At 36.4% G+C, this 9,696-nt stretch overlaps 1 non-coding gene across 1 annotated transcript; it reads left to right on the top strand.

The window, feature by feature from the left end:
• The first annotated feature begins 8,694 nt into the window (after positions 1-8,694).
• On the top strand, positions 8,695-8,801 carry LOC111559593. The gene has a single exon (XR_002740722.1). It is a non-coding gene; the product is annotated as a U6 spliceosomal RNA (small nuclear RNA).
• Positions 8,802-9,696: the final 895 nt, after the last annotated feature.

Here is a 9,696-nt window from a genome sequence, read left to right on the forward strand (position 1 = left end):
TTAGGAAAATTTTCTGCTATGATATGGTCACATAACCCTTCTACCCATATTTCTCTCTCTTCCTCTTCTGGGACCCCTATGATTCTGATGTTCTTCCTTTTCAATGAGTCACTGATTTCTCTAATTCTTAAATCGTGCTCTTTTGCCTTAACCTCTCTCTTTTTTACTGCTTCATTATTCTGTATAACTTTGTCCTCTATATTACTGATTCTCTGTTCTGCCTCATCTATCCTTACTGCCGCATCCATTCAAGATTGCAGCTCAATTATAGCATTTTTTATTTCATCCTGACTAGCTTTACTTCTTTTATCTCCACAGAAAGGGATACTAATCTATTTTCAACTCCAGCTAGTATTCTTATTATCAGGATTCTAAATTCTGGTTCAGACATCTTGCTCGTATTTGTGTTGGTTAAGTCCCTGGCAGTTGTTTCTTCCTGCTCTTTCTTTTGGGTGAATTCCTTTGTTTCATCATTTTGAAGGCAGAAAAGGAATTAATGAGGTAAAAAATTAAAATTAAAAAAATTAAAATTAAAAAAACATTAAAATTAAAAATTAAAAACAAATACACACACACAAAATCGCATAAGTGATGCTAGATCCTAGGTGTGTTTTGGTCTGAGTGTTGAAAGGGGCTTGATGGATTAGAGAAAAAAGGGGAAAGAAAAAAAGAAAACAAAAAAAGGAAATCGTTTGAAAATTTGAAAAAATGAATACACTGAAGTAGACTAAAATGAAATGATGGAAGTAAAATAGAATTAAAAAAATACACAAAAGTAAAAAGTATAGTAGAAAAAAATTAAAGAGAAATATTTTTTATAAAAATTGAACATAAAAATGAAGTTTTTCTCCTTCTGTATTCAAGAAAAAGAAAAGAAACAAAAAAGAGAAGAAAGAAAAAAGAAAGAAAATTGAATAGATGGGCCAGCAAACAAACTGAAATATGACTGAAATTACCTCATTTTCCCCTAGAAGTCAAACTATGAAGCGCTTTATAGTCCATAAACTAAGCAAGCAGAGAGACTGTGTTCCTGAAGAGGGAGGTTGGCCCAGTTGGGTGGGACTTAGTGTAATGGCTTTGTTCTCCACTAGATGGAGCTGCTTAGCTTACTGGGGTGGATTGTTGTGGTGCATGTAGGTGCGAATGTACAGGTGGGGGAGCGGTGAAAATGGCGTCATCCATCTACTCAGTCTCTATTATCAGAACTCTGCTCTCCCCAATCAGCAATCACACGCCTGGTCTTTGTCTTTGGACTCTGTCCATTCCCTGCTTTCACACAGTTCGTGACCAAGCCCCAGGCAGCACCTCCCTCCTGAGTTTTGTCTCTAATGCGGCTGTTTTCCCGACCCCTTACTTCTAAGGGACTACAGCTTTGACCCGTTCTGCCCCTCTGTGGAAGATCTCACTGAGCAATGGCTGGGTGCCGGCTGCACCCAGGAACATTTGCAGGTCCATGCTGCTGCCAACACCCAGAGAATGCAGCTGGGTGCCAGCCCGCCCCAGAGAAAGCTCACAAGATAGTGTAGCCACAGCATTTCAGGGATTATGGAAAATCACAACACACATCTGGCACCAGGCTTCACCTTCAATGACTTTGTTCCAGCACCAGCAAAGTGGTTGTTCTCCCATGTCCACTGGGGCCTTGTCTTTGGGGGACCCACACAGCCTCTACCAGGCGTCCTTGTAGCAGGGAAACCGCCTCTCTCCTGTGAGGCCTGAAGAAACCCAGACTCCACTCTGCTCCCGGGGATTTGCCCCTCCCAGCAGAGCACCACCAGGTATTGAGCTGCAGAGTTTCAGACTCTCCACTCCCACTGTTTGTAGTCTTAATGGAATTTAAACCCTCTCGTTTCTCCTTTCTTCCATTTTAGTTCAGTCCCTGGGGCTGTTTCCACTTTTCCACTTTCTCTCCAGCTGCTTTTGGTGGGGGGTTGGGATTGCTTTTCCCATATTCTCTCCTCTTTCTCCCACCCCCCCTTCACGCAAAAGCGGCTCCCTGCCCTCCGTAGTTACTCTGTCCCCCAGTTTACCTCTCCACGCCATGTGCCTGCTGAATTCTGTAGTTCAGGTTGTGCAGATTGTGTTAATCCTCAGATGAATTTTTTTTAGGTGCACAGAATGGTTTAGTGTTGGTCTGGCTGTATTTCATGGATTCGAGACACACAAAAATTTCCATGCTGTTCTACCATCTTGGCTTCTCCCCCAAAAGTAAAATCTTAAAAAAAAAAGTTGTGTTATGGTTACTATTAATCAGAAATTATTTTCTCTTCATTTTCATGTAAATAATTTATTGAAAAGAATCCTTTTTATGTTAACATGTAGAAAAATACATAACTTTGTGTATGTTCTTCATAAAAATTTGGTGGCATCAATATTAATGTAAAAAAGTACATATTTAGCAAAGAGAAATAATACCAGAACATAGAAACCGGAAGTTTATGTATACCTTCAGGAATTAAGTAAATAACTGGGGGATTTATAGTTTCAAATTCAACTCCCAAATTATCACCAATTTCTTGTGAGTATTGCAAAATCACAAAGCTTTTAAATTCTTGTGTATCATTACTTGCCAAGTATTGTAATATTTGTAGGCTCACAATATTATAATTCAGTGAAATTATAGGCAACGTTTATAAATTGGAAAAAAAGTAGTATCAAAAATACAAGTCTTCAAAACCACCATGAGATATTATTTCACTCTTACTAAGACGGCTACTCTAAGAAACCCCAGAAAATAACAAGTGTTGGCAAGAATGTTGGAACCTCTGTACACCATTTGTGGAAATGCAAAATGTTGCATTTGCTATAGAAAACAGTATGGAGGTGCCTCAAAATATTAAAAATAGAGTTAACATATGATCCAGCAATCCCACTTCGGGGCAGGTATCTAAAGAATTGAAAGAGGATCTTGAAGAGCTATTTGTCCACCCATGTTCATAGTAGTGTTATTCATAATAGCAAGGAGGTGGTATATGCCTAACAATGGAATATGATTCAGCCCTAACAAGGAAGGAAATCATGTCACAAGCTACAACGTGGGTGACACTTGAAGACATTGTGCTAAGTGAAATTAGCCAGTCATAAAAAGACAAACACTGTATGATTCCACTTATAGAAAGTATCTAAAGTAGTCAAATTCATAGAACAGTAGAATAGTGGTTGCCAAGGGGTGTGAGCAGGGAGAAATGGGGAGTTTTTGTGTAATGGGTATAGAATTTGTTCTGCAGCATAAAAAAGTTCTGAAGATGCATTGCACCACAACGTGAATATACTTAACCCTACTGCACTGTATTCTTCCAAAAGGTTAAGATAATAAATTGTATGTGTTTTTTATTACAATTAAGAACAAGAAATACATAAATCTTTCTGGATAGTCCTAATTTTATGGCTTTATAAGAAGGCAGCTATAGGAATGTAATTTAAGGCTCACTGGAGGATTCTTTTCTCTCTAACCTGCGTTTATGTCTTAGATGCCAACCTTAGAGCATCACTCCTTGTGGTTTTGAACATATTTCCTATTGTGAGTAAATATCTCAAATAATGACCTACTTTTTAAAGAACATTAAAATATTATTATAATTATATATATAAATTATATTATTAAAATATTTACTTTTTAAAGAACATTTATCCAGATTGTAAAGAGTAAGCTTTGATACAATAAGGGAGGAAGACAGCATACAATACAACAAAAAAAGATACAATAAAAAAAGAGCAAGACAGCATAGGGTCCTTGGTGGCAAGAGAGTTGGAGCTGGTGAAGTCTGATTATTTACTAAAAAATTATATTTAACTTCACCTCAGACCTGCAGAAACATTTTCCTTTCCTATTTCCTGTTGCCCTGGGGAAAGTTGCTGTTACCATAGAAAAAGGGATTTTATGTGCATAACCTATGCATTCCTTTCTGGGGGCCAGCAGAAAAACATTGTGAGGGACTCACTTTCACAGCCCATTAGCATGCTCTCTTAAGCAGTATTTTTTTTTCCTGTTTTTGAAGTTAAATCCCTATTGATTGTTTCTTCTCATTTCCACATCTTCTTTTAGTTTGATGGAGGAGAATTATGTTATGATCCTTACAAAGGGACCAGAAGTGCCGATCTATTTTAAGGTCCATTCAAACACAGACCACCCACCTCTCCTCTTGGTGCTGTGGAAGTTTCTGGAAGAAACTCCATTCTTAATTTTGTGATTCTTACACATGTACCAAAAAAAAAGGAGTTACAATGGAAACTGGGGGAGTAAGTAAGTTGGTAACTTTAACAGAAGTGCTCACTTGCTATTGCTAAAGCTGGAATAACAAGTGTGCATTTACCAGGGGAATACAGAACTTTCTATCATAAAGTTGGCTACTTTTCTTTGCCAGGTGCTCCATACCTCTTCAAGTGTATTCCCAATACAGGAGCAATATTTTCTGTATTAACGATGTAGGGAAATGTTCATTATTGACATAGCAGTATGGCGGTTAGTAAAAAAAAAAAATTAAAATAATTAAGACAATTTATATTACTTTCTGTGTCTATATTTCTCCCTTCTCTTCTGTCTGAGGCTTCAAAAGGGCATCCTTGAGGGTTTTGTGGGTCTTGGTTTCCTTTACTTTTAAACATTGAAGTGATTAATTATATAAAATTTGGATAGCAAATTAAAATGTAAACTAAGTAAAAAAAAAAAAAGGCAATGAACTCCTTATCCTGACTCAATTTTAGCTAATAATTTGATGCGTGTTCTTCCAGGATTTTTTCCCTAAGCATTTTTTTTAAACATAGCTGCAATTATTGAAGGCTTTACTTGAAATTATAAAAGGTAATTGGGGAGTCCTTGTTTAAGTGGCTGGGGCACATGTGTAACAGTGCTTTGCTCAGTATTTATTTTCCTTTATTTTCTAGCAGTAGGATTTATCCAAGCCACCCGTCATTCAGCCTTTCCCACTAATATGTCTTACTTTTGCTTTAGAATGCTTATTTTACCTAGTTGACATGTACGGTTTATATAATTTGGGAATTTTTAACCTGATTAAAAACAACTTATTTGATTGATGAATACTTGCTATGGGGAAAGATACCACGCAATAGTTTTGGGGCCACAGTGTTAGAGTTTGGATTTATCTGCAAAATACTCACTGCTGACAGGTGAGTGCCATGGGACTTTAGATGCCCGGAGGACATTAGTGATGGTGGGATTGAGGCTTTGTGGCTGTAGTCATGAAGTGATTGTTCCTTCCCTTTCTCATGATAATGCTCTTACCTGCATCTCATGGGGTTGGCTCTGAAGGTGATAGGGCTGAGGAGGTGTGCGAATGGAAATTTCAGGGAATTGGAAAATGCTGTAATCAGAGAAAGGATTTTGAACTCATTTAAGTTTCCATCAAAATATACTCTTTATAAAAAGCCTGGTGATATTAATAGCCTTTCTCTCAGGATACTAATAGATAGCATTTACTGAGTGGTTACCATATGTCAGGTACCTGACATTTATTATCTAATGAAATCTTCTCAACGGTCCTATAAATTAAATCTTGTTACTGTTCTCATTTAAGCAATGAAGAAACTGAGTTATAGAGAAAATACATAACTTGCCCAAAGTCAGTAGCTAGTTAGTAATGAAGTCAGAACGTGAACTTTGGCAATCCAACCAGAGTCCATTTTCTTAACAGTGTTTTACTGTGATCCTTCTGATAGATTTAGATAAATAAACCTTCTCAAGAATATGAGCCTTGTTATTACTTTTTCCTGAAAAAGTAACACCAATTGCCAAATGCCAAATATACAGAGCACTTGTCAGTATTTATTTTTAAGTCTCTGAAAAAGATATATTCTTAAAATTTTTTTTAATTAAAATCATTACGTTTTTGTCTTTTGAAATGGATGTCTTCAATGGAAACTTAAACAATTGTTTGGGGCACCTGGGTGGCTCAGTCATTTGGGTGTCTGATTCTTGATTTTCGGTTCAGGTAACGATCCCAGGGTCATAAGATCAAGCCCCATGTCAGGTTCCTTGCTGAGCATGAAGCCTGCTTGGGATTCTCTCTCTCTCTTTCTCTCTCTCCCCCCACCTCAACTCCTCTCCACCTTTCACACAGTCTCTCTGTAAAAAAACAAAACACACAAAAAAAACAGTTGCCTAAGCACACCATTATATGTTCTCTGTACTTTTCATTGTCTTTGAGCTTCTTTACCATTTTTATAAGTTGTAGATAACTAATAGCTAGTACAAATGATTGCTGTCCAAAATCATGCATATGAATTTCATCTGGAATAAATGCAACTGATTTCTCTCTACCTCCTGGGTAGAGAATAAAACTGGAATGAGCCAGTTTTGCAACTATTTAAGAATTAATTTTAGCATACTTAATCTTAATATATGTGTGATTCTGTAAATCTCATTTGAATCAATTGTAACATCTATGACTTCCTCATTAGTTAATGAATGAAATAAGATCTTGGGCAGGTGTCCAATTTACTTTTGTATGAGAGTCATGATTATACCCTCTTTTAAAATCTCAAACTTTCTGTGGCACCTGGGTGGCTCAGTCAGTTAAGCATCCAACGACAGCTCAGGTCATGATCTCACAGTTTGTGACTTCAAGCCCAAATCAGGCTCTGTGCTGACAGCTCAGAGCCTGAAGCCTGCTTCAGATTCTGTGTCTCATTCTCTCTTTGCCCCTCTGCCACTCATGCTCAGTCTCTCTCTGTCTCTCAAAAATAAATAAATGTTAAAAAAATTTTAAAAATAAAATCTCAAACTTCCTTTTCTTATTTTATTCCAATCAGTCTCCATATTCTATACATTTTACCTCAAATGTATTTTAAGCCTCTCTTTCTGTTCCTTTTGCCTGATCTAGACCCTCATCTCATCAGTGCACTCTAGCAGCAGTATAAGTGATATATAAATGTTTGCTGGATAAATGCATGAACACCCAGGTTTGGGATTAGGATCGTAATATTATTGTGGATGATAAGAACAGCTGGAGTGGAAATAGCAAGAGATACCAACACTGTAGAAAGGCTGTTTTTTCAAAAATGTTTCTGAAGTATGGTTTTGTTGATACTCTTTTTTTCTGATAAGGCATTTTAGTGCAATATGCACAATAATATAATTGTTCTTGCATTCAAAATTCAACCAGCTTTCTGGTGGCTTGATGCCTGGTTCTATTTCTTCTTCCATCTCTTCCATTTCTTTGATCATGGCTAGGTAACACCAAATAGTTGTTCATCACCTAGAGCTTATACCATTGGGATATTCAAATTAACAATAATCCATTCAGTTGTTTCTTATATCTTAGGCTCAATAATAAGTTGGGTTTGACTGGTGGTAGTAGGAGATGGAGAAGGGGACATCTTCAACATGCAAAATATCCTTTGTTATTCAGAGTATAAAATAGGTGATGGGAATGAAGGAGTGCACTTATGATGAGCACCAGGTGTTTATGGAACTGTTGAAACATCGTATGAGACACATGAAATGAATATTACACTGCATATTAACTAACTGGAATTTATTTTTTTATAATTTTTTTAATGTTTATTTTTGAGAGAGTGAGAGGGACAGGGTGTGAGTGGGGGAAGGGCAGAGAGAGAGAGACACGCACAGAAGCCGAAGCAGGCTCCAGGCTCTGAGCGTCAGTACAGAGCCCAACGTGGGGCCTGAACCCATGAACCATGAGATCACGACCTGAGCCAAAGTCGTACACTTAACCGACTGAGCCACTCAGGCACCCTGAGAAGTATTGTTTAGAGGAAGAGGAGCTTAAGGAATTTTTTAAAGCTTTTATGCAAATTCCAGTTACTTAGTGGCACCTGGGTGGCTCAGTCCATTAAGCGTCAGACTTTAGCTCAGGTCATGATCTCACAGTTCATAAGTTGAGCCCCAAGTCAAGCTGTACAGTTAGCTTGGGCCTGAAGCCTGCTTTGGATTCTGTGTCTCCCTCTTTCTCTGCCCCTTCCCTGCTCATGCTCTGTATCTCTGTGTCTCTCTGTCTCTCTCTCAAAAGTATTAAGCATTAAAAAAAATTTTTTTAAATGGTTTTTCCATTGATGAGGCAAAAATGGTGTTTTCAGGCTATTTCTGAAAGTCTTTCCACAAATAAAGTAACTACTTTGGGGTATAGTAATTATGTCACAATTCATGGGTTACAAATTGTGCTTTTGAAGTCTTTCTCTTGAAGAACTATTTAATAATATGGCTTCTGGATCTGGTAAAGAATACTTTTTGTATTATAACTACCAAAGAAGCAGAACTGCCTGCTAATTGGACTATGATAAGATTGATATATTACAGTAATGAACAATAACAAAATTGAGGAGAGTAAACTTCTCCATTGCACTATAATACATAACTCTTTCAAAGAATTGTAACAAAACTTTTCTACAGTTAAGATCATATCATGGACAATGAAAGCATTAACAAATCTCTTGAGGCTGTCAATTTGTTTGGTGCAATGTACAGTCTCAGAAAATTTTATATGGATAATATTTTATCTGTAGAAAATTATCCTTTCACTTGACAGTTCTTCCCAGGAATTTTTTATAATAGTGACAAGCTAATTCAGAAATATAAATTATATCAGGGCAACCTAAAATATTTCTGGCATCTCTGTTTTTATAAGGTAAATATATAAATCATTGTGATTTTCCAGGGGCTCCTTGAGAAATCTCAAAGATAATTTTAATTTTAATTTTAATTTAAAAAGATATCTAGTGGTTGTTTGGGGAGCACATACACTAAAATTGGAATGATATAGAGAAGATTAGCATGGCTTCTGTGCAAGGAGGACATGTGAATTTTTAAAGCATTCAATATTTATTCAGCAAATGGTGCTGGGAAAAGTAAACATTCACATGCAAAGAATGAAGATGGACTCTAACATTATACTATCTACAAGAGATTGGCTTAAAGTGAACCCAAACTCTTAAACAAAAATATATGAGAAAAGCTTCATGACATTGGATTTGGCAATGGCTTCTTGGATATGACTTCAAAAGCACAGACAACAAAAGAAAAAATAAATAAATTGGACTATATCAAAATTAAAAACTTTTGTACTTCAAAACACACTATCAACAGAAACCCATGAAATGGGAGAAAATATTTGCAAATCATGTATCTCATTAGGGTTTAATACACAGAAATATATAAAGATTCCTACTATTCAACAAAAAAATAAACAACCAGATTTTAAAATGGGCCAAGAGAGGCGCCTGGGTGGCTCAGTTGGTTAGGCATCCAACTCTTGATCTCAGCTCATGTTTTAATCTCAGAGTTGTTGAGTTCAAGCCCCACATTAGATTCCACACTAGGTGTGAAGCCTATTTAAAATTTTTTTTAAATAAATAAATAAATAAATAAATAATTACAACAAAAATGAATTAATAATTCTCTAAAGAAAATATACAGATGGCCAATAAGCACAAGAAAAAAATGTTCAAATCACTAATCAATAGAGAAAAATGAAAATTAAACCCACAATGAAATATCATCTCACAACCATTGGGACCACTGTTTTCAAAAAACACAAAGTAACAAGTGTTGTCAAGGATGTGGAGAAAATGGAACACTTGACATTCCTGGTATAAATATAAAATGGTGCAGCCACTATGAAGACTGGTATGGTGGCTCCTAAAAAAAAAAAATAAACATAGAATTACCATATGATTCAGCAATTCTACTTCTCAGTATATACCCCAAAGATTTCAAAGCAA

Source organism: Felis catus, chromosome A2, assembly GCF_018350175.1.
Source record: "Felis catus isolate Fca126 chromosome A2, F.catus_Fca126_mat1.0, whole genome shotgun sequence".
NCBI classification, from domain to species: Eukaryota; Metazoa; Chordata; class Mammalia; order Carnivora; family Felidae; genus Felis; species Felis catus.